Source organism: Nothoprocta perdicaria, unplaced genomic scaffold (genome assembly GCF_003342845.1).
Source record: "Nothoprocta perdicaria isolate Ctin4 unplaced genomic scaffold, notPer1 scaffold_47, whole genome shotgun sequence".
Taxonomy (NCBI): domain Eukaryota; kingdom Metazoa; phylum Chordata; class Aves; order Tinamiformes; family Tinamidae; genus Nothoprocta; species Nothoprocta perdicaria.
The window spans coordinates 3,217,807-3,243,933 of NW_020455721.1; the positions used below are offsets into that span (position 1 = coordinate 3,217,807).

Genomic DNA, 26,127 nt, shown 5'->3' on the forward strand with positions numbered 1-26,127 from the left:
CACTTGCACATCATCCGTTTTACATGTATTTATATGACAGGGTGTTTTTTTGTTGGATTTTTTTTTCTTCTCCTTTATAGACCGAAAGAAAAAACTAAGAGCACAATATAGATGGCTAGTTAGCTCTTGGTCTTGAAGATGACAGCAGAATGTGAACAGGAAATACAGGCAACTATTCACTTATTCATATTTAAATGACACTTTTTGCTTGTAATTAAGACACTCAAGTCGTGTCTCTGTTCATGAAATTTACATAACTGTACAATAGCTTGCCTAAGTGAACAGCAAATGGTAGTTAACCTTGAAGTGTATTATCTTAATTGAATAAGTCTGGCTATAGTTCAATAAATTAAAACAGAAAGATATCTTTAAACTACTCAAATCATTTTTTAAAATACATTTGCTTTAGTGTGTTAAGATGGCTCACTGTTTTTCTTCCAGGTTTTTATTTCTGCAGCAAGACTAGTCCTTTAAAAGAAACAGAAAAAGAAAGAATAAGAAATCATTGCTGAACTGGGAAGACATTGATACATGTTTGCTGTTTTCTCCTTATTGTTTGCAGTTTGTGTCAGTGTCACACTCTGGAAAGCCTTGATAAGAATATCAGAATATTGAATCAAAATGTATAACTTGCCCGTTTGAGATAGTCCCTTACACACTTTCCATGTCCTTATTGGACTTCTGTCCTTCCCCTCCCCCAGGGCGCACCAACTGAGCATCCCATTCCACAGTGAGAAAACTAGGTGGGAGAATATAGATTTTTGCATAGGTTAAATAGGAAAGCCACATTCCACCACTCTCCCATTTAAATCAGATTTACATGGGGTGTAAATCCCCTCAGAATAGAGCCTTTCACAAATGGCTCAGAGTGTTCCCCTCACAACGCTGATTACATTAAATCAGCAACAATCATGTTTCTTGGATTATATAGTTACAGCAAGAGAACCGAGCAGCATATTTATATTCGAGTGAAATAAGTTAATGAAAAGCCACCTGTGCTTTATATCAGCTTACAAGATAAAACAGGGGATGTAGGTCTTTCAGCAGCATAGCTATATATTTTTACACGAATTTGCAAGCACCAAAAATGAACATATTGTTACCAAGTCCAGCCACACACACACTTTGAAGGACAATACTTCGGATTTTGTTTGGGCTGTCTTCATCTTTAAAGAAAGATACAAAAGACTAGTTTCTTGGCCATCAGCAACAACTATAATTTGGGCTTTTCTCCTTCTCACAATGTTCACCATTGTACCTTATGCAATATACATTGTACATGCCCAGTTCTAGCCCACATCTCTGGGAGAGAAGCATTCACACTGTGAATTACCATTTTTTCCCAGCATCTAGCACTAGTCAAAAGACAGCGCAATAATACACTAGAAGTGCCTTTGTCTGTTAAGACATTGTTCTTCATTACTACATGAAAAGCAAATTGTCTCTGTATAGGGGAAGAGTGGCACACAGCATCTCTGGGAGCAGGGGGAAGGAATCCGTATCTGTAGCTGACCACCTCACAAATACACATGCCCGTTTCTCCCTTAGTAGCCATCCCTTTGATGTGTTGGCCAAGATTTTGCCCATTCCTTTTCTAATTTAGCTTTATCAGAACATTAGCCTCCAGGGATCATTTATTTCTGCCCTCAGGGAAAACATTCAGGCTTCTCTCAGAGAGCTAGGGGGGTTGCGGAGTGCAAAAGGGGGAAGAGGTGTTACTAAGAGCTTAATCTCTTGACACGATGCACATCTGAAATGAAGGCACACCACAAAGCTTCATCCCTTCACTGGGACCAATTCACTAAGCATTTCATCAAATGAATTATGCAAATTCAAGAACAACATTTGTTTTTGCAATGAGGTTGAACAACTATATTCCAAATTGCTATGTTCTATGAGGGTTTTGCAATATTGCATTGCTATGGTCTTGAAACCAAGCAACTTACGGGAAAAATATTCTTCAGAGGCTGTTCATGAATCCCCAGAGCATTTCTTTTATTCAACTGAAAAAAAAAAAAAAAAACAGTATGTAGAAAAAAGATTCTCATCATCAACAGGTCTTTAATGTCAAATACTTAAATGATTATGGAGTGAAGTAGCCTAATACAATAGTTTCAGATGTTGATGGATTACAAGAGGAATGACAAGAGAAATAAGCAGCAGAAAGCAGCATCAGGTTCACGTGCTCTCCCTAAACAGCATCCTTTTTTGTTGCTTCCAGAGATGAAATATGGGACTAGACAAACCACTGCTAAGACGCATAAAAAACTGCCATATTCTCATGTTCTCCACAGGAAGAAATTTCTTCCCCTTTGCAACCACCTACAAACCACACAGGTCAGAGGACCTGTGAAATCTCACGATATCTTCAACCTGGGAATATCTGCTGTCTTGCTGCGTTTGACTCACTCTTTGCTTCAGCCCCCAGTCCCAGCACTCTGGCACTTCCACCCACCCCTGCACTGCAGGGCACCTGCAAGAGCTGTTCCAGAGGAGAGACTGAGGTCCCCAAGCCTGGTTCATCAAGGGACCCCAAATTCACCAACGCGCACATGGGATTAAAAACGCCCACTAATTACTCATTGTCGGGTGAGAATTTACTGATTTCCTCTGCTCTCCAGCTCTAAGAGGTAAATAAATAAATAAAATGCAGATAATCTACTCACTTTCCTCCTGACAAACACTCTAACTGTAGCTTGCAAGACAGATGAAAACACCAGGTCTCCCTTAGCAAACTGAAGTGAATCTGCCTTTGTAAAACACCAAATGTATTTAGTATAAATAAATTATATTTTAGAGGTCTATGAATTCTAGTTAAGTGAGAGTAACTGAGTATTAATGTAATCACGGTCCTTGTTTGCCAGCAGAGCTTCATAACTGTGGAGCAGATGCTGACTAGGAGAATCCCACCGAACCTGTGGCTGCTGCCTTTTCAACTCAACACAGCAGAACCTGAGTTCCTCAGCCTCAGAGGACAGATTCACATCTGATCCTTTAGGGTTTGGGATGTTTTCCAAAGGTTGATGGCTTACCATTCACTGCTTACCTACATGGATGGCATTCCAAAATTAACATGCAGTTATCAAGTTCCAATAAAGTCAGGGCTCAACCCACCATTTGGGTGGGAGTTTCTTGGTATCTTGGACCTCTTAAAGATATTTATGCTTGGTACACATTAATAGTCTCCAAGGGGTTTTAATCATCTTAATTATAATTTCTGTTCTCTATTAATTTTTAGAGTCTTTTATTATTATTTTATTAATATACCTGTAATAGCACTTTCCCATTAGGGCATATATACACATACATACAGTTAGAAATACAGATTACTCCATTAAGAAAAGTGAATTAATTTGAATCTGGAGAGAGAGAACATCTTGGCAGCAGCAGTTGGGCAGCTGGGGAGATACTTGAATAAGTTCCAGGCTGCCTGTGCCCTTGATTCTGGAGATGACAAACCACCCACCTCCAGTGCCAAGAGTTTGGACCCAGCTACGAAGCTGCACCACCCCACCAGAGCATGACACAAAGCCCCTGCAATACACCTGTCCGCTACTGAACTCAAAGTGCTGGATGCTACTTAGCACAACAGAAAAGTAAATTCTGATATAGTCTTCCCATACCCCTCCCAGGAAAGCCAGATCTACTTTGTATTAGAGTAATTAATTACAAGTTACAGGTCCCTCTAGGAGGATAGTTACCACTTCCACCATAGTTTCAAATGGAAAGTAAGTGAGAGAGTCAAGTTAAATTTCAAGTACACATGTATTTGCTTTCACAAAAAGCTTGCAAGATCAGGCTGCTCTTCTACCCAGAACGCACCAAAATACAGTATTCAACTTGAAGAGTCCCCTATAAATCAAGCCCCAACAGCATTCAGCAGCAAAATCCTTGGCAACAGGATGATCTGTTGCTTACATACCACACACATGAAGAACTTGCAAGTGCTCTGTTTTTTGTTTTTTATTATTATTATTATTTTTAAGAGTATGGAAGTATATTTGCTATAGACACAAGCAACAGCCAGTTCTCAGCAGACCCACTTGATTGAAATTAGTCTACCGAAGATGACCTGGCTAAAATATCATGTTTTAGTACAAATCAAACTTTTTTTAGTTTAGTTTTAGTTCAAGTCCTAAAGACAAGATCAGAGCTTGCATATTGAACTTTCTCTAAAAGCAGTGAAACATACTATTAGTTCTAGGAAAGAGGAGTCTCAAACCTGAGATGGGCAATGTTCAGGCTCAAGAATATTTGCACAGGTATTCTAGACATTCGCAGAGGTCAGGGCTGGACTGTTGACACAGAATTTCTGTTTAATCTTCTCTCTCGAAAATATAGAGGTCAAAGCGCAAAGCAACCTTTCGTATCAGGTTACGCAGCTAAGGCTGACTTAGCAAAACCTTAGTAAATTCTCCCTGGGTACATACTGACTGAAAAAATCTGTCACCTATAACAGCACCTACAAGCAGCCTCTGGAAAGTTTAAAGTACTCAGTCACTGTTCAAGAGGCTCAAAGAGGATATTACAGACACATATGCAAGAATGATAACTAGTGAGGTTCTCTAAGAACCACAGGCAGAAGTCAAACCATGGAAACTTACGTGGGATTAAAGCTTTAGGTTTTTAGAGGCAGGAATATAAGATTTGAGTTTTTTAATTTTTCATTTTGCTCAGGAAGGACACCAATAAATCTGTCACCTTAAAGATAGCTTATACCAGTGTGAATGTCTATAACTACTAATTCGGACAAGTTTCCCAGCCGAAAATGCAAGATTCCTCCAGAAAAAAAGCAAACAAACAAACAAAACCAGGAATTTTGTAAACTCACTCACATCTCAGTATGCTCCTGTCTTTGACTTCATAACAGACAGGTTGTTTCCTGTAACAATATTCTCTTAGTCTCACAACCAACTCAAAAAGGAAATAGGGCTATTAGAGTACCTAACTGAGCTAGTTTTACCTGGATAATCCACTTCCAACCATTCTATCAGCAAGGTTGAATTCACATCCTGGTTAGCAACCCATTGGGCAAAGCCAGTTGAGTAACTTCCTCTGGTACGTGCATTGACCTGCAGGACTGGCTGACGGCCAAGAGGGTCTTGGTAGCCATCCAATCATTCCCAGCAGTATTTTTTTAGCCATACACTAACTATTTCAGCAACTGTTTGTCACTCTCAAAAAGCATCCCTGCAAAGCAACTGGAGTTCTCTCACACGACTTAAACAGGTACGTTCAGCACTGAAACAATCTGAAGTAGGCAGGGAGAACTGCAAGCCAAAGCCAAATTCCAGCATGTTGCAGCCTGCTGCCACTGCCTCATCACTCCAATTAAATAGTGGTAACAATTTCAAAATATTTTTTTCTCTCTTTCAGCCTGTTCTGCCTGGATAGCAAGCAGCAAGCAAAATTCATCTTACCTTTCTCACAGAAGTAGTACCCTGCATGCAGCACACCTGAACAGGCTTTCTTTCAAGTTACTTGCTGCCAGAGACTCTGAAAGTGTTCATTGCTTTATCATGTGACAGTATGCATATACATATTTACGTTCAAAGGTAATAATTCCTTCAAAAATAAAGGAAAAATGAAAGCCTCCATTTACTAAAATACAAAATACAGAAAGATTTCTCAAAGAGATTCACCGAGGAGAAAAAAATGGCCCCATTAAGAATCACTGACTCAGAGCATTAGGGATTAAAATACATTTGAAGTTTGAGCTGAATTTAAGGACCTGAACCCCACTCCCAAAGAAAGTAGATATCTTTATGTCTTTCTGCTGTAGAATTGCCACTGCTGACAATGAATTATGATAGGAATGGAGGTAATTATAAATGTAGCTATGTTACACTGGCAAAGTGGAGCTCAGAGCCCAGGTTTCAACAGCATATTATCTATCATCCCCTGGAAGACATTAAAAGTATGGATTTGCTTAGTTGCATCTTCCCCTGACTCACATGGAATGATACCAAACAACTACTCTCAAGAAAGTAGAACCACAGAAAAATTTCAAAACAGGTTGTCATGCCCTAAGCCTCTTGCAGCCTTTTACTTATTTATTTGGTGGAAGCCGGGAGGAGTGGATCTGATCAGTCTTGGACGTAAATCAATATATAGTTTAATATCAGCTTCACAGTCCAAAATGTCACCTGTAAGAAATGGCTGGTGGGTTTAGTTTGTTTGTTCATGATGGTGGGGATTTTTCATCTCTTTGAAAGCTACTAAATTCAGTTTCTAAAATAGCACACAATTGATCACACATATATTAAACACATCATCACACATAAAACACTCTTGGATGAGTGTCTGCACATCCACACTGTTATTCCACTTTCATGCCTCATGTCTGATACAGCTGCAGTCAAAATGAATAAACCAAGTTATTCTGTGAAGATTAACTTGGTAACTTTGCAACTAATAGGACTTTGACCCTGCTAGAAAACAATGGGTGTGATGAAAGTGCTGTTCCTCAAAGTCTTCCTATAAAGTATTGGTTATTTGCCAGGTCTTCTTCAGAATGAAGTCAGTCTAATCCATTTCTTCTTCAGCAACAGTATGGATGCTTAAAACAACAATGGAGAACCAACGGGAAGCGATCATGCACCTTCATATTCTATCAAATGAAAATATTGCAAGGAAATTTCTCTACAAGTGCTTTCACAGATTTCCATAGTTTCAAACCAACCTGCACTGCACCAGATTCCCAAGAACCTCACAAGACAGTCTTGTTTTGTCACATGAATAAGGCTCAGAATAAAGAAGCAAAATAAAATTAAAAATAAGTAAATAAAAGGTAGGTGCAGATCTTGCAAAGAGCTTCTTGACAGTTTAGGATCCTAAACTCTTGAGAGTTTAGGATATATGAATCTCAATTGCTGAAGCTACAGTCTGGTGCTCTGGAAAGCAAGTTTTCAACAAGACGGATTCAGGACTGCAATCTTTTGTTTTCCCTTTATGGAGACCTTAAAATTCTCAGTGCCCAATTTTTGGTAGGGATATTGGGAGCCATTCTAATTTCTAAATTCAGTGCACACCACCAGAAGACATGCCACATGTTTTCACAGGAATACAAAAATCTCTACTTCCGAAATAAAATTTTGCAACTGAGGGCGTCAGGTCGCAAAAACTTTATCTCCATTAGTCATGAGTACCTTTTGCACCTCTGAATTTGTGTAGTGCCAGCTGTTACCTACTTGCTTGTTATGTTTCACACCATAATTCATTTAATCTGTCACTGCTCAGTCCTGCTGATTTAAGTGCCCAGCCCCATCTTCCTCCTCTATACTCTCTCCATTTACTTCCACTATCTCTAGCTCATCAGCCCTATCACTTCTGCGAGTATCTAACCCAAGAAGCTGATCAAGCTGAAAATGAACTCACTTTTGTTTTCTGCCAGTTAGCAAATTCATCTGGCAGGAAACTTTCTCAGTTTCACTGAGGAAGCACAAATAACAGAGCATAAGGGAGAGGTAGGAATAAGCAAATAGGTGAGACTGGGAATGCCCTTTTCAGCAGCCACACTAAATTACACCAGATAAAACAGATCAAGGCGCTGTGGCACTAATCTGCTAAATTAATCACTGCAACACCTTACTTAAGTATTTAGAGGATTGATTGAAGACTAAATCATGACGACAAGGTCTCCAAAACCATATTATTAGTTCCTCCCAAAGCTACAGGCGCACTGAAGAAACATCTGGAAACAGCAATGAGAGAATCCTAACGACCTCCTCCAGTTTTAAGTCTATGCTACTCACGTGAGAATAGCCTTGCCCCTCTTCCAGTACACCAGTGTTTCGGGAATTTATCAGCCTCCTAACAAATGATCTACATTTCTTAAGAAAGAATCTACACCTTTTATTCACTGGTGTGAGCCCTGCCATAAATACCTTGAAGACAGATCTTCAGCCTTCTGAATTTACTGATGGCCCATCCTCCTCCTCCTTTCCCAGAAGGAGAAAAAAAAAAAAAAAGAGAGAGAGAGAATTGCATATACATTTTCTCTCTCTACTATTCTTATCATCCTCAGTACATGCAACATCCTAATCAAACCACAAATCCTTGTTTTTCTACTTTAGAACATTATGAACTTTTCACTAATCAAAAGACTCCCTCAAAACATGAGTTGTGGACTCTGCAACTCTGCATAAACGTTGATATGCCAAAACACACTTCCATATCCAATCTAAAGGTGAAAACAGGTGTATAGGCTGCTTTAGGCAAAACCTGATAATATTTCTAGCCAAAAAGGTGCTCAGATATCTTTGGAAAGGTACCAATACACACCGAAATTTACTATTCTTCATGTACTTTTAGCCATACTAAAATATACTAAAATTCTGCCACATGTTATTGTAAAAAAAATGATTAAAAGAACAAGATTTATTGACATCTTACTCCTGGAGAGAAAGAGAAATCAATAACAATGAAGAGATGATATACAGGTGTTCACTGCCTCCTGCTGGCCCTGAAAATCAACATTTTCACAAGCATATGGTGCCAGGGTACCTGCCATTATTTTACTCAGTTTGCCACCAAATCAGATGTGCACAGAGCAGCCCATAGAGCATGAAGGATTCACACAGCTGGCTTTCCATTTCACACGCTCAGCAGTGAGAAACACGCATCTAGTCACAGCGCTGTCTGTCGATCTTATTTCCCAAGCACACAAGTCTGGATGATGAAGCAGGTCTTTGATCCATCCGCTTGTGGCCCGTCAGGTTTGGAAGCAGCACAAAGTCCATGGAGCTGCACTGCAGCTCAACGCGTTACCTAGCAGTGCTTCTGGTCTTAAAAATTCCTTGTGCTCAGGTGCAGCCTCCCAGCTTGGCCTTCCTCGGCATCCACAGACCCTCTCTCATCAAGGGACTTGAAACAGGCACAACAGTGTCATTTTTGAGTTGCCTTTGCCTAGGTGGGCTGATCAGCCCACACGCGACACTGTATTAATGCAGCTCTAAAGCTTCCAGTACTCTAGCCCTCATTTCCATAAAAGAGCTCAAACCTCTCTGCACAACACTGCATTGTTTGGAGCTGACATAATAAATATTTGAAAAAAAGATTCTTAGAACTCTCTCACACAGACACCCGTCAATTCAACAGGTGTACAGCAAAATCCAAGTTCCTAAATTCCAAAGAACTCGCAGCCTGTTCTGCGCACACATCATCACAGCGCTGGTCCTCAGTGTCTCATTTCAAAGGTTGTAAATGTCAAATGCTGCTAGAAATCATCCCTTCTGGCAAACTTCAAAAGTCATTTGATTCCTCAAAAGCATCTGGTTAGGTTGTAGGGAAAGTAAGAAGTTTGCATCAAACCACAGAGGCCTACAAGGAAAGGAGAATCAAATAAACCCCTGCCTTGATTAGCTTGGCCACCTGTGTATAGATCTCAAGATCTTCAACAGGAATCCCCCCTGCAGTTCTTCAAAAAAAACATTTCAGGATCACAGTTCCAGACAGTTTGAAAGTTGATGATGTCAATGCTACTTGGAGACAGGTGTTAAGCGCTTAGCTCATGCAGTTTTTGATTCTTCTACTATTAATTTGAAGCTCAAGACAGTCCAGAAATATCCCTAAAGAACCTGAAAGGAAGATGATCTGTTGCTCTGTTGAATATCTTAAGAATAAGACGGTCTCCTACAAGTCATAAGGGAAGCTACAAAACCAACAAAAACGTTCTTCTCCATTCTGCAACTTTTCCCTCTAACAATGCAGCCCTCCTGTCAACTGTATTTCTCTTCCGTACAAAGCAAATCCTTCCAGAAAACCTCAGGAACGCAAGCTCAACCTTTAAGATCCTGAAATAAATCAGGAAGAATAAATCGGGAAGAGTAGAGGAGGCCTGCCCTTTTTTAACACTCAAACAAAAGCCTTAACTCTGAGGATTTCAATGTTTCTGGCAAAAATCAGGACACTCGTGCTCCACAGCTGCAGAGCGCTAGGACCTCTCTCCTCAAGGTGGAAGGATGAGAACACTATCATAGCCAGAAGACCATTGGGACATTTTTCTTATCTTAGACATTTTTTTTTCCTCCAGATCCTCTTTTCTCAATTTGCAGTGTAATCAACAAGCACTTGAAACAAACCCGAGAGGAATGTACATAGGCATGGACGAACAGGTTTTGCAACGGCAAAGTCATTGCTCTATGTACAGTTCAGAGAAATCACAAATTAGAAGTCTGTGAAACAAAACGTTACATTCTCATTTCTCAAACTACCACATCTAAGGCTGACAGGAAGAAAACAGAAAAGTATGCAAATGTCTCATATATAAGAACACATACGCATATATTTCAGTTGGTAAATCTGTGCATTACATGGTAATTCTAGGGGTCTGAGTGGACTCCAGTTGTCAAAGCACGAGACAGACTTAACAGGTTTCTCTACATGACCCCAGTATGTCACAGCAATTTATTACTTGAAAACATTCAACACTTGCATTGCCTTGAATCCTGGTGGTTACACTGGGAGATACACACGCAAACATAACAAAATATAATCAAATCTTGTGGTGCTCACACGCTATGATATATACAGCAAAGGGAAGACGGTAGACTGCCATTTCCACAGAGATCAAGGAGCTTCAAATGCTGTGGCTGGCAAAAGCACTCTTGCAACTGCATTTTCAATGCTTCTAGTACTTGTGAAGTTTTGATCAGACTGCATTTTGGTTTTAAGCTCCAAAATTCTGGTTAGATAATTTGTCCTCAAAACGCTGGACTGAATTCTGCTCTAATTACACTACCCTCCCTTCCCTCTCCCTCCTCTTCACCCCAAGAAATTAGTACTATTCTTAAATTTAAATCTTTTGAATAATGTGTAGTGAATCACAGGCAAAATATTATCATTTCTAAAGATCAAGCAGAACTCAAAGATAGATTTGAGACTGTAGCGAGTGCCTGTTCTTTACGAGAGCATCTAAGCAAACAGGACAGATGGAGAACACAAGACCATCTGCACATCAGCCAGGGCACATATCTTTTCAATGCAACTTCCTTGAATTCAGTAAACTCAACCTCAGACCCAGAAGTTATACACATTGTGGTTATTTGCAGATTAAAGAGTTGCTCTGTTCATGCAAAGCAGGTATATCCCTGCTTGTTCCAAGTGTACAGAGGCTTCTTCTAAACCACAGTATATAACTCTCTCCTCCTCCCCCACTTTTTTATTACTAAAAAACACATGCATTTGGTGGGAGAATAAAAAACTTCCCAATATATTAAAAAAAAGGACACTTTGCTACAAAAGATTAACTCACTAAATCAGGTAGGCCAAATACTATGCAATCAATATGTGGTACATTTACAACTATCCAAGTACATGATTCCCTCCTAACATTAAGGCAAAGATCTGGAACTAAAGAAGGGAACCTGCTGTAGAAGAAAGGGTTACATATGCCAGATTTCTTTCACCTCAATTCAGAGTTTTTCTCCAGAACTGATCACTCCCTCATTTTTTTATTTATCACAGTCCTTCAGGAAGGAGATCCCCCTATAGTGCACAGGCAAGAGGAAAAGAGGAAATAGGCCAGTGAATTTCACACGGCTAAAGATATTGAGTTGAATAAAAGTCAAGCATCTAATCTAAAGTAGACATCTAGACTGCCTCAAAGAGAGAGGAATCTCCAGACAGTGATTCATCTCACCCCAAAATTTCCATTTCAGGTAAATGGAGGGGAACCTACATAGGTACCTGCAGAGTATCATCACTCTCCTCTGGCTAGGAAAATGGCCTGAATGATGAGCACTCACTAACTTCTAAATAGTTGAAGTCAGTGAAAAATTGACACATCTGCAGATGGCTGTAGATAACAACACAAGATAACTACATCTAAACAAACCTAAAATTACATATCTGAGGACCCATCATGAACCCTCCAGTAGCCCCTCAGACTGGAAGTATGACGATGCTCTACCAAGAGTTGCCTTGCTCATTCTTTATGAGACAGTTTAGGACTGGCCCCTAAGAATTTAGGATTGCCCACCACTGGTCCTGATACCTCTAATACAGGCTTAGCGCAACCTAAGTTTACACAGTTGTGCTCACAGAGCTCTGTAAAACAGCAGAGCTATGTGGTTATTAAACTAATTGGCTTTCGTGCTGCAGAAAAACATGTGCACAATGAAGCCACTGGCCTGATAAGTAAGCTCCTCCACTACTCTCTGTAGGCTCCTTCTCAGGGGAATTGAGAATGTGCATCTACAGCACTGCAGTTCTTCCCAACTTTTCTCAGACTTCCTCCAAACATTTAGTTGCAAAGAGACCTCCTGTTTAAGGCACACTGTTCTGGTAGGTTCATTTTTCCACATCATGTTCAGTAATATTGAGTCTGGACAAATAACTTTTCTCCATTTCATACAAAGAATGAGAGTTTTATTGCAGGTCACAGATTGCAATTATAGGAACAATTTTGTCTCCTACAAAGGAGTATTTGATATGCTTACCATTTAGCAAAAGGGAGATTATCTGTAAATATCATCTTCCCAACCATAAACCCAATTACTAAAACAGCAGCTAAAATTCATAATTAGTAAATCCATGTATCTGTCGAGGGACTGGTAATGGCAACTGTCACAAATCCAGACAGAAGTAGTATTCTTAAGATAGTTTAAATAAATCCTTAAGCATCAGGGAAAAAAATGAAATTCTCAGAAGCACTGGAATATGAAATTTTTCATCATAGGACAGGATTCGAATTTGGCAAAGCTCAGCAACAACAGAAAAAATATTGTCTAAACTAAAGCTTTCACTGACTACAGTACAAAATTGGCTTTTTTAACCACAGTTTCAAGTAGTTAGTGGATAGTTCATCGAGAGACTCAGACCCTGAAAGGCACTTTAAATACCAAGAATCTCTATTATCTATCAGTGTTTGATGCAGCAAAAACTCTGATTTCACCCTAGGAAGGGAGCCTTGGGTCTGACAGACATCTCTGGCAAAAACTGTAACCGTTTGTGCTGATGCCATTGCTGAAAAGCTGTCTTCCAACATTGTTAAGATCATAAGTTTCATGAACACAGATGTACAAAATGTGGAAAAGGAAACATACAAAAATATGTACTTTTAAATATGCAGATAATGGTTATGAGGAATCCTTAAAGATCAAAGGTAAAAGTCAGCTGGACCAGTTGTGCAGCACACTGAGTACAGGCTTCAGAGATCAGAAAGCAAGAAGTTGCACAACTAGAAGTTAAATTTGATTTATTCAGCAGCATCAGGCTGGGAGGGGCACAGCAGCTTCTCACTCTTTCACAATGGAGAATCTTCTGTATTCATCCTGCCTAATTACACAGTGACACTGGGAAATCACGGTATGAGGCCAGTAACTTCTCTAAATAATTGTCACTCAAAGACATTCTGCAATGCTTTTTGATTATTTCCAAAGCAAGCTATTCAAAGAGGGGAAACAGAGTTTCAAGAACAATTGTTTCATATACAATTGTCTATGACATTTTGTTTGCTTCTGCTTTGCCTTACACAAACAGCTCCAACACCTGTTGGCCTACAACAGCTCACGCGTGTTTCATTTATCTTTTTGGACCAGCCACCACAAGCCTGGCCCTCACATCAAAATGGAGATTATGAAAGCTGGATGGAGTTTGTACTTGGCTTGGTTGTTGTTAACAGAACCTTTTCTTTGTGAAAAGAAAAAAAAAAAAAAAAAGAGAGATGAATGCTTTAGTTTTAGCTTAGGTCTGAAGCACAAGAAGCTTATGGCCCTCTAGCTGGAAAGGGACTCAAGCACAAGAGCTGGCCCCACAATGCCAGTAATTCACTGGTGACAGAGAAGAGCAGAAGGTTGAGCGTCTTCGGACATGTGAGAAAATGCAGAACTGGGGAAAGGATATTGTGAGCCACTGAGGTACCAAAATCTACCAGCCACACATCAATTAAAATGAATCAACTAAGATTTTTCAATCTGTATGTTTTAGAGAGATACTCTGACCTTTCCAAACCTTTCAAGATTCACTTGTGTTTAAATAGTCTTATCTTCAGGATGATCGAACAAACACAAATGGAAGATCCTGGAAGGTCACCTGTGCATATGAACACTTGAATTTTTCAAAATCTGTCTTTGATATTAGAATCTCTCAGGCAGAAGTTTCAAGCTACACAAGAGTCAGTCATCCATAATCTAACAAACCAGTGACAGAAAACTTTCCATAGGATTGCATCGGATAGGCTTCGCAGCCCTGATTATGGCTACATGCAGAGTCCCTCACTCTTAACATTTCTGCGATATCAAAGAGTGGACTATCTCAACGTGTGTTAGTACATACAGCAACCACACTGCCAAGGCTGCTCTTCACGTTTGGTATAGCATCATAGAATATAATATTTTTTCAAACAAAAGCACTTGGGAGTTTTGTGAACCACCAGCTTATTCTGGCTGAGGTTACCATGCTACAAGCCTCTAATTTATTTCCTCTTCCTCTATCCACATTCCCATTTTCACCTCCCTTCATCTCACTCTTTTGAGCTATCCTGAAATGTCTCAGCAAAAATCAGTCTGGGCTTATTAAAAGCTTGTATGTGCATCATGCACTTTATATATATATATATATATATATATATGTATCTACACACACACAAATAATATACAGCACTTATAGATATATATATATGAATGCCAAGGATAGGCTAAAGAGGGGATAAAAAAAGTCTATCTATTTGAGTTTTTTTGTGTGTTCATTTGTTTTTGACAGAGATAACTCCACAGACAGGAAGAGAAATGAAACAGATTAAAAATACTCCTGCGTACATCCATTATGGGACATAACTTCCTGGCAGTCGAGCACTTCATCCATTGTCCACTCCTTGTACTATTCCTTGCCTTAATGACTGAAAATAATAACAATAAAAAACTTCAAGTATTCTGCTTTGGGGAAAAATCACACCAAAATGCACCTGCTTTACAGTCAGCTTCCTGTTTCCATCACTTCTATGAGCATCTGTGCACAAAGGTAGTGATCACAACTTATACCATTCATTCCCCAACAGAAAAAAATAAATAAAAAGAGAAACAAACAGCGCCAGAAATTCTGCTGTGTTTCAATACAGCAAAATATAGACAAAAAATACAGATGAAATACAGGAGTTCCTGGAGAGAAAGTGGAAAGTAGAAAGAAAAGCAGGTACCCAAGTATGTTACATTGTTCGCTCACGTCTAGAACAGATTCCCATCTACAAGAAGGTGAAAACAAGTCCTATACAGTTTCTAATTTTAAGACAAGTTTTAGTTTAAGCTATTTACTGTGTTTTAGCCTAACTATACCAAGCTAATAGACAGCATTTTGGGGGTAATTTTATTTTTCTTGCCTTTTTTTTTTTTATAATTAAAGTTGAGTATTATAGTAGAAATCAAAAAGAAAAAAGAAAGTGTGGAGTTTTCTTTTAATCTGACTTTAACGTTTTTGAAATATACAAATATTTTTAATTTTTTTTTTTCAATTTTCAGATAACTTCTAACAGAGGAAACATACCTGGACAAGAGTTTCTAACAACAAAACTACTTAGCAACAGATAACAGAAATATTTTTTTCTGTGTGTGTGTGTGTATATATATATGTACGTGCATGTGTTCGTGCATGTGTGTGAGACAGAAAGCAACAATCATGCAACAGTTACCCAAGTTACTTCCAATTTTAATTTCAAAGATATTTCTGTAAAAATATTTTGTCAACACCCAACTTTTCAAAAGATTTTATGAATGTAAAATTTTCAAAAGACTCTGTGCTGTTGACAGTGCCCTCTCACAAGAGTCCTTTTACCTGCCTAAAGCCAATCATAGTCCTTTAACTTAAAAAGTTATTAAGATCCCCAAAATGACACATCCCATACAGAGATAGAGCTGATTTTCCCATTATTTCATATAAGAGAATTCCCAATAAAAAAATAAAGCTCCCTGTGCATAGCTCTCTGGTGAAATACACTTACCAATTAACCTTCCTTCTCCAGCCAACAGCAATTTTAAATGACCTTGTAGCATATTACCCTAAGGTTTCTATGGGGCATTTATGTTTTTATGTTTCCATTCAAACATGGTAACAATAGGGAAACAAATCCCAACTTGAACACTTCTCATAATCTGGTCTATCCTCATGGGAACTTGGTGGTAAAAAGCTAATCCATTAAAAACTTCATTCCAGGCACTGTTGCTCACCTCTACTGATGCACCAGCACAATAAGACCCCAGGGAGCAGCCAGCCTGTAGATTCCCCAGGTATGAAAGAACACGGGGAATCACAGCAGCTCTGAAGCTGCTCTCAGATGTACCTGGATCCAAAGGCACACTCACACTGGCTCAGAAAAGGGGAGCCAAAATGACAACATAAACACAGACTTGATGTCTGGTCTCCTCACTGAAAAAAAAAATAAAAATAAAAAGCTTGGACGAACTAAAGAATTGGAAGATTTTGTGCCTTTTTTTTTTTTTTTAAATTAACTGTTTTTGTCAGTATCCTTCTAATTATTTTAGACAGCACCTGCTAGGGAGATTGCATTGAATTCATTTTTCTTTAGGGAAGAGAGATCTTGGGGCCCAGAAAGCCTGGCAACGTCCCTTTAATTTGCTTTCTCCGAGATCGGGCTCTGCACTGGTAGACTCAGGCATGACCATGGGAGTTAACATGAGGCTGGCCAGATGGTGCCTGTCCAAAGGTGTTGGCTTTGCAGACAACTGGAACTTCTCCTTGGGAATAAAGCAGTAGTACAGAAGAGCCAAGCTGCATTTCAATCAAGCACAAGCAGACAGACTATTAACAGAGATAATTACCTTCACGTTTTTCCCCCCCTCCCATTCCTTTCTCAAAATCAGTAGATGGAGATGCAGGAAGAAAGAAACAAAAGGCTGCCAGGGCTAAAAAGGAAGAGAAAAAGCAGAAAACAGAAAGCTAAACACTACTTATATGCTGATAGCATCTGAATATAGCCTCATTGCTGATTAAATACCTAGGTAACAAAGAAACAGCCTGAAATAATGAAAGCAGCTTAAAGACATCCTATATGTTCTACATTCATGAGACTGCTCTTGTGGTCTCATGACCACTATTGGGAAGTAGTTCACGAGTTAACAATGCAGCCTTGAACTGTAACAGCAACCACATTACAACCAGTTATCTCAACTAACTTCATGTTCCAGCACAGAAAACATTGCAGTGCAGACCAGACCTAAAGGTCAACTGGGAATGTGCAAATATACCATGTATCTAATGCACCTAATTTAGAATCAAAATCAGAAATCAGAATCAGAATTAATCAGAAAAAAAAAATATCCACCCAGCCACCTAATCACATCATAAGTTTAAAGAACATCTCCTCGGACAAAATGATGGTTAGGACAGTAACTAGTCCCTTGACTTGGGGTCCAAGTCCACTTCCCTTTTCTACCACAGCCTTTGCACTACAATGAAGTAGTCACACTTCCTTCTAGAGATCCTAATTGCAGGCTAACTTAGAGCAGTGTCTTCAGTCTACAGATCTCAAGGATCCTCAGGAGCAACCGTGATCGGAGCCACCAAAGAACTAAAAACCAATGTGCTGATAAACAGAGCAGAGAGGGTCAAAATAAGGACTGTCATGAACTTTACTCATTTGTGGGGGAAAAAAAAAAAGTGTTTTTTTTTCCACTAAAATATCTGGGGAAATAAATCTGCCCGAAAATACTGGTTTTCTGAAGAAAGCTCCCTTCCTGGACAACACTTCAGGATGCCCTCCAGCCACCCCACCGTCACCACTCCACAAGAGGTGCTAGCGCTTGAAGAGGCGATGGGCAAGTTCCATCAGACCTGTGGCCACTGAATGCCACAGTGTGCAAGCTCCCTTCCCACAGCTCCATGGCATGTTCATGGATGCCTGCGACGCTTTTATTGTGGTTAAGAAAACAGATCATCAAAATAGTCCCCAGTGAAGCATAGCTGTTCTTCCCAAGAACCAGAAAATGATTAACTGCTCTTAAACTCTGAAATAACTTCTGGAGCGACAGGCTCCTGCGCAAGGAAAGGTTCTTCAAAAACAGCCTGCTTTCTGGGAAAGCTGAAGCTTCCAGCAGATTACAGTGGCTCCGATGTGTTCCAAATTCATATTGTTCCCTGCTGTATCGTGTATTTAGGTTCCCACACGCAGAACCTAAACTCTCTAATCTAACTCTCCTAGTAACTTGGCAAACAATTTCATTTCACAGAGTCAGTACAAGAACTGACTCCAGATTTCTGTAAGCCCTAATTTGAAAGGATTTTTTTCCCTTGCTCTGTATTAGGCTAATAGAAACAGCTTTTTCAGAATCTTCGTCAAGAAACACAAACTCGAAGCAGCCTGATAGTCCCCACGTTTGTGCTTCTTAAAAAAATCTCTTTCATCTAGGAAATTAGAGGGCCTGTTTTCAGTTCTTGTTGCCTTTACTTGAGATTCTCAGACAAGATTCACACAGGGTAAACAATCTAATTCTTACTGCGGCGTTATGTCCAAAACTGTTATTAGCCAAAAGCGTTGTAGAGAATGTCCTAACACTGAACGCAGAAAACGTCTCCTGTAATGTCAAGTAAATCCTCTCTGTGCAGATGACCTACGAATAGTACCATTTGTGAAAAGCACAAAACCAGAAAATCAACTAGCATACTTTTGTATGCTGTCATGCCTTGACACTTTTCTCATCACATTATCCCCTTTTCCCATCTGTGTAATGTCAATCACAGTTATAAAAATTCAAACAGATATATAGATCCTCAGAGTCCACCTAGCAGAAAATTTGCATGACTGCATTAACTCCTAAGCTGCAAAGCTGCAATTTGTCTTCCTCCTTCCCAGCACTGACAAAGGGGCATGTCATATGTTCATTAATGCAGGACTTAATTTCATATAAATTCATCTGCTACCTTCCCTGCTTGCAAGTACACCTAATACACCGTGGGTCATAGCCTTTAAAAAGGAAAATTCAAGCATTAGAAAGAATTCACGTGGAGAAAACTATTAAATGAAAGACCTTGCAGCAAGGGTCTTTCTCCCTGTTGAGTTGTATTCCTCAGCTTTTGTCACTTGTATTTTTGTTTCCCCAACAGCACTTGAATAACAACCTGACTTAAAAAGCAGATTGAATACAGACAATCAAATGTGCATCTTTGTGTAATTGAAGTAATGCCCCCACGCTGCTTACTCATTCTATCAAATCATACATATAAGTAGCATAGCAACAGGTCAATTTATCCATCTTTGACATCTTGCAAATTACGAAATCATCAAATCACAGAATCACTCCTGTTAGAAGTGACCTCAGGAGCTCTTTAGTATGAGAACAGACCAACTTACTCAGAGCTTTATCCATGTAGGTCTTGAATACCTCTAGTAAGTCCCAAATCACTAGAGACTTCAGCAGATGGGTACCTTCATCGCAAACAGGAGAGTCTTTCCAGATCTTTCGTTTTCCTTGGGTTTGAAGCTGAACACCTGTAAGTTCAGCTAGTTCTGATGGCTCACCACAAGGAAGGTCACCTTCCTCCCATTTGCAGAACACTATACCTGTTCTCCAGCACAACACAATTCATTTTGCATATTTACAGAATAAAGAAAATTCCAGAAGAATGCAGGAAATTTTACAAGCAACCAATTAGATGACAGCACTACTTCCCTCTATTTTTGTTCTTTTTTTTTTTCTATATACAAACACAAAAATTGATATATTGTATCTGAAGTATTTAAAGAATAAAAATATTTACTCAGTTAAGCATTTCCCACTTCCAAGATCATGTATAAAATCTCATTTGATGAATAACTGTGCAAAACCCATAATATGACATTCCCCGATCTGAATGTTGGTGATTGCTATTTGAATCTCAAACTTTGCACGTCTACTTAGGGAAAATTCTCCAATCTTGCAAAGAGTCATAAGAAAGTAGAAAAAAGGCATGCTTGTCACACCTCTACTGATCTAGTACCCTCAGAATAATTTCTGGATAACATCAGTATAATTGTTCTATCCCTAACGAATTTCCATGGGTAAAATAGGCTGGAACAGGGCAACCTGCCTTGAGATGTAAACACGGAGTGAACCCCACAGCTTGCTCGCCCTTGGTCAGTCACATTTAATACTGAAGTTGCAACAGAGCAGACACCTCACACTTAGGCCACCAACCACAATCAAGACTACATAGAAGGTGAGATTTAATGCATGTCATTTTATACAAACGCGATTTCAAACCAGAACTAATTTCCAAAAGCCTAGGAAATAAGCAAAAATACAGATCTGTATTTTTGCAGCCTTTGCTTCAGACAATTTGTACTCTACTACCTCCCAACGATATTCAAGTGATCCTTATACTCTCTAGTCATGGTGACCCGATAGTGATCTGTGGAAACCAAGGTTTCATTACAAGTTCCTCCATCAGACTGTGAAACTGTTAACAAGCTCAGCTAGACAAGCAATGCAATTTTAGTGCATGTTATTCAAGGTATAGTTGTCATTTTAGTGACAAATGATCATGTGCAACTGAGCCTATATGTATATATCCATCCTTGTGATCATTTAGTAGACAACACTTAATTTAGATGGCATCACTTTCATACTTTGCTATTCTACTTGCATGACTAAAATCTACATAGGTCCTGGGCTTTTAGAACAGACCAGGTAAATCATTAAAAAGGTTCAAAGATCTAGTCTCAAATTGGAGACAATATTAAACAATCATTGGCTTAGGTTTTTTTTTTTTTTTTTTTTTTTAGCTAAAGCACGGAGTAGAAGCATTCTGCTTATCTGTTTGGATATCAGTTTCAACCTGTACAGGAATATCAATTACTCCCAAGGATAGCCCTCACTTCGTTGTTTCAAAACTGAAGAGTGATAACAGGGTATGTTGATTTTCTTATCTTTCTCACACACAAAAAAAAATACACTTTAAAATAAATACTAACCTTGCATAGACTATAGAGAAAAGGACATTTATTTACCAGAATATTTTGAAGGTATAAAAATTCAATTTAATAACAGGTATATTCAAGAACAAGGATTTAGAAAATACATTTAATTAGATGACAACATAGTAATTTATGCATATACTTCTATTGAATCTTTGCTAGACTCTATCCTTGTCACCAAATTAGATGGTGTCCCATGGTATGCATTATAAATGAGGCAGTTCATTTCATGAGGCTTATAACCAGTGACTGGAATTATAATCAAAATACATTAATGTCTTCTAATATTTACAACATTTTGGACCATGTTATGATCTCACAATAGTTTCACATGACAGTAACTCCCCTGACTTCTATGGGCTCTGGATTTATGCTGAAATAGGTTAGAACAGAGTCTTTAATTTTTCAAGAAATTTCATGGGAGAAATATGTTTTTAAGGTACAAATTAATGTCAGGTTAGTTGCATAAAGCATTCTCAAAAAAAAAAAAAAAAAAAAAAAACAGAAAATCTGCTTTTGAACTTGTTACCATCACCAAATAACAATTCTTTTTCAAACCACCTTCTGCAACACATGCACCAGTCCTAGTTCTCTCTGTCTCTCCTCAAAGTTTGTTTTATACATACATTTTTCTTGAGTCCCTCCACATCCTGCCTCCAAGAGCCTTGGCTCTAACCCGGCCTCTCAGAGTCTTCAGACTCCCTTCTACAGAGGCAAGGCCAAGCCTACTATGCAAAAACCATTGGGTTTAAGCAATGAGAGCAGGCATTTGGTATTCAGATAAAGACATAAAAGCAGAAAGTGTGGAACTTCTATTGCAACTATCCAACCCCAGAGCTTAAGGCAGTGATAAATAAACTTTGGGGTCTTAACAAACAGTGTTACAGGAACAGTAACAGGAGGCTTGCAACATCCTTAGCTGGATCAACAACTGAGCTGCCAGGTCAACACTGCTGGCCCCACACACAGAGCAGTTCACTTAGGCCTGCCTCACATCTGCTGAACTGAAAGCACTGCAAAAACGCTCTGGGCTTGACCAGGTAACTTCAACAACAACGTCCAGTCTCATTTGTTTACGGTCTCTAGCTGCTAGGCCACACTCTGTAACAGCTCTTCTAGGGCTGTGATTTTCTGCGTGTTTTTCTATGCTGACCAGAAAAGGAAATAAATCTCTGCAAACAGCATCCTATGAGGAGCCACCCAATAATGGGGATTAAGAAAAAGCCGAGGTATGTCACCCATTTAATTGACAGTGAATCATATAGTTTTAAGATTGCCAACAAAACTCACTATTGTGGAAACAGGAGGTAAAGTGTTCTTGTAACCACTGTACAGTTCTTTCACTTGATGGAATAAAAAGCAGCAGCACAAGCACTAAGAACAAAGTAGAGCTGAGCCATACGTACTCCAAGAAATTTGGAAATAAATCTAAACTACAACAAGTAGGGATATTTAAGCTTGTCTGGGGCACTGAAATATCACGTTAAAGCATTTAACTAGGCAAAAACATATTGGTTCTGTTTCCCTCCTTGTTCATAAAAGCATAAACCTAGAGTATTGCCACCGATGTCAGAGTTTCTGGGCAGCAGCGCCAAGATAGCACAAGAAAACAGCAAGTACCCCTGCCTTAACATGATTCTTCACCTCTTCCTGACTCAAAAACTGCAACTGAAGAGAAGAGGAACGGGGGGAACACGAGGCAGAAACCCACAATGACATCAATGTTTTATAATCAGAACATGAAGCGCAAGGCTGTGACTCAGCACAAAGACGCACGAGCAGTAAAAAGCATTCTTAGAATTGCTATAAAGGAAGAGATAACAAGACGGAAAAAGTAAAGGATGATAAGCCATAAGTCAACTGAATATGTGTTTCATACCTGGGAGATAAACGTTTCTACTATTAAAGAAGGCTTTGCGGTAAATTAATGGCCACTCAGCAACAGGGCAAATTTTTAAAAAAGAAAGCATCATAATTAAAATAAATATTGAAAACAAAAAAGCTTCTGAAAACAAAACAGAGAAAAAAAACATACAAGCTGTTAACCCATAAGTCAAATAGAACACTCCCTGCTTCAAGCCACAGATTTAGGGTGAAGAGGAAAAAAAAATAAAAGAAAAATAACACACATAACTCATGATTTTGTGGCTATAGCCATTTTAAAACTGAACACAACAGAGAACTTAAGAGGCTGTGGTCTTAGATGAAGACCTTCGCAGAAGAAACACAGGCATCCACCAGAGGGACAATGAGAAAAGAAAGAACATTCTATAGTGCAAAGGTGACAAGTTGCTGAGAGATCCTCTAAGAGGAAAGCCTTTTACAAGATGTGAAAGAAGCTGAAGGCCATGATACAGTCTTACCAAAATAAAGACAAATTGAAAGTGACTTCCTCAGAATATGGACCAATGAATGATAAATGAGGGAAAGGCTGTGGAGAAGTAAACTGGTACCTCTCACGGGACTTGAAACCTTGGACAGGGATGCTGAAGGACTACTTACACGAAAGGAAGGGTTTAATTATTTTTTGGCCAATATGTTTGGCAAAGCACAACCTCTGCGTTCTCCTTCAACTCCTTCCCTCCTCCTCCTCCAAACTCAAATTATTTACTTTAACCCATGTTGACATCTGTCAGTTGAATTCAAGACAATTTGAGCTAACTGGTAGAAGCTCAACGGGTATTCATGCTCAGAAGGACACTACCCTTTTCTATATGCCTCAGCAGACACAGTAAAATAGCAACTCACTCGGACACAGCCCTGTGCCACATGCAATAGGTGACCCTCTGTGTGCAGGGGGGTTGGGCTAGATGATCTAAAGGTCCCTTCCAACCTTAACCATTCTGCGATTCAGAAGTCTCCCATAAGCAAAACTGCAGTCAGTGAACTACCACTCACTGAGTGCAAGGGAGCTTCATTTTAACATGAGGGTTCAGCTTAACATGAGGGTATGACTTTTCTTAAGCATGCAGAAGAGTATAGCCGACATATACATTGCTGAGGAAAAGACAGGGTTGCACTGATAAATCGCTTTCATGATCATATTCAAAGACCTGCTACTCCAATGGAGGTATTTCACATAGAGTTTCTGCCACTTTCATAAGCATGTTCCTCACACACTAGTGTACTTGGGAGGAAGGGCAATAGCACTGACACGATTTGAGGTGTCAGGCTCAGAGCAGTTTCCAAGGTGGTGCAGACTGCAGAGGTCTTCTTCACCAGACCACTGATCTCCTCCACATAAAAGACAAAACAAGCCTGGCTTCTGTTTCCTACAGCCTTGGTAAAAATTATAAACAAATGGTATTTCTAGAAGTAGCATATCCCATGCATTCAGACCTCTCATCTCTCATATATTGTTACAGTTCCATGTTTTACTACAGTAATCAGAGTTTGGAATAACCAGAAGTAATGGAACATCTGAAAAATTCTATATTAAATACCATGCTGAGAGTTCTACTCTCTCCCTAGCATCTGGTTAACTTTCTCTGAAATAGCTAGCATAACACAGAAAGATGTGATTTCAAAAACCAAACTAACCTCCAGAATAGTTACAAAAAGCAAATATTCTTAATGCTCATCACCAGACAAGGAAAAAGAAAGAAAAAAAAAAAAAAAGACAAAAATTCCAGTACCTGTCTTTTTGAGTCTATGTATATGACTTACAGAATGAGGAGGTATTTCATGCATCAGAACATTATTATTAGGAAAGACTATTTTTTAGAACCACAATAAAAAACAAACAAAAAAAAACCCAAAAAAACCCAACATAATAGTTTCAAAACTGGAAGAACAACATGTCCTCCCCGTAAAATATTTCCAGTAGGCAATAGACAACACTGTGGTTCAATGTTTTTCTTTTTTTTTTTTTTTTTTTTAAATCAAGTTTTTGAAAACAGTATCCTGTGAAGTTTGTTACTTACATCTTTTTTCATTTCTTTCAGTGCTGGAATAACCAAAATGTTGTATTTTTCATTTTTTAAAATGCTTGTTAGGCTGCTGCTACAGTACTACAAACTCCTGTTAGCACTTAAAGCTCTAAACTGTGTGATTTTTTTACACAGCTGCTGCTCTTATAAACCACCTGCTTGAACAGAACCTCTGCTGGGATAACAAAAGCAAAATTTATCCTCAAAAAAGTACTATAGATTAAAACAGAACTCATTTAAAAAAGCAAACAAAGACAGGAAAACACAAAGGTACTTAAAACATCAGTTTGTCCTTCCTTGTGTTTGGTGATCTGAGTTACCCAGATTTTTTTAATGAGGATTAATGACCAGCTGGGATTAATGGCCCTCAGCTGCACCTCAGGCCATTAACTCCTCCTTAACAGTTATTAATCTGGAGGAAATGTTCTATACCTCTCTCTTTATTGCTTAAACATAAGTAGCAAGGGATGATCAACCTGTGAAGATCTTGGCATAGTGTGAATATTCTGATTTCTTCCTCTTCACGTGCATCTCTGTGCTATAGGTCAAGCTATTTAGATATCACCATGTCAAGGTCACAAAGGGAACAAGAAGTACATATAAACAGAAAGCAAATAAATAATTGCCTTGTGACTGCTTTTCATATTTTTCCTTTACAATAAGTAAGTGGTATTTATAGCTTGTATGTTTTGTGGAATTATACCAATCTGTTTGTAATCCCACTGTTATTAGACTCCTGGGGGCTCTTTCCTTTGTAGTTTGGGAACATATAATGGGGCTGGCATCCTTATTAGTGCTGTTTCAAACACCAGAAAGTACCAAGCAGATGTCTGAGAAGGATAAGGACCACAGTCATCCTCGTACACCATGCCCAAGTTTCAGAGGCACGGGGAATCCCAGGCTGGAACAGCTATGTGCTCTTCCCTGGTTAAGAGCAGAACTCAAAGGAGGGTCAGTCCACCCCGGGCCCTCAGTCTCCCCACGCAGGGAAGCAGCTGGTTAAGTCCAGCCTCAAACCTGCATGTTGGCAGAGCACGATCAGAGAGTCTGTGCACTGGGGTTAACATTATAGCAAGGACACAACCTTGATGCTTAATTTTGTTGTAGCAAAAGACTGCAACAGACCAGAACATACCCCACTACAAGTAATATTCTTTGGTTCGTATCTGCTGCGAGTTCCCCTGCTTTGAAACATGACATACAAGTACATTAAGCACTCTGAAGATTATCTAGCTTGACTGTATCTTCAGCGAGAAACTCTCCCTTCTCCTGCAGTGTCATTTTTTTTATCATGGT

At 39.1% G+C, this 26,127-nt stretch overlaps 1 long non-coding RNA gene across 1 annotated transcript; it reads right to left on the bottom strand.

The window, feature by feature from the left end:
• Positions 1 to 438: 438 nt before the first annotated feature.
• On the bottom strand, positions 439 to 24,855 carry LOC112953919. Its single transcript, XR_003250641.1, has 3 exons — positions 24,826 to 24,855; positions 1,947 to 2,003; positions 439 to 468 (listed from the first exon to the last, which is right to left on the bottom strand). It is a non-coding gene; the product is annotated as an uncharacterized LOC112953919 (long non-coding RNA).
• Positions 24,856 to 26,127: the final 1,272 nt, after the last annotated feature.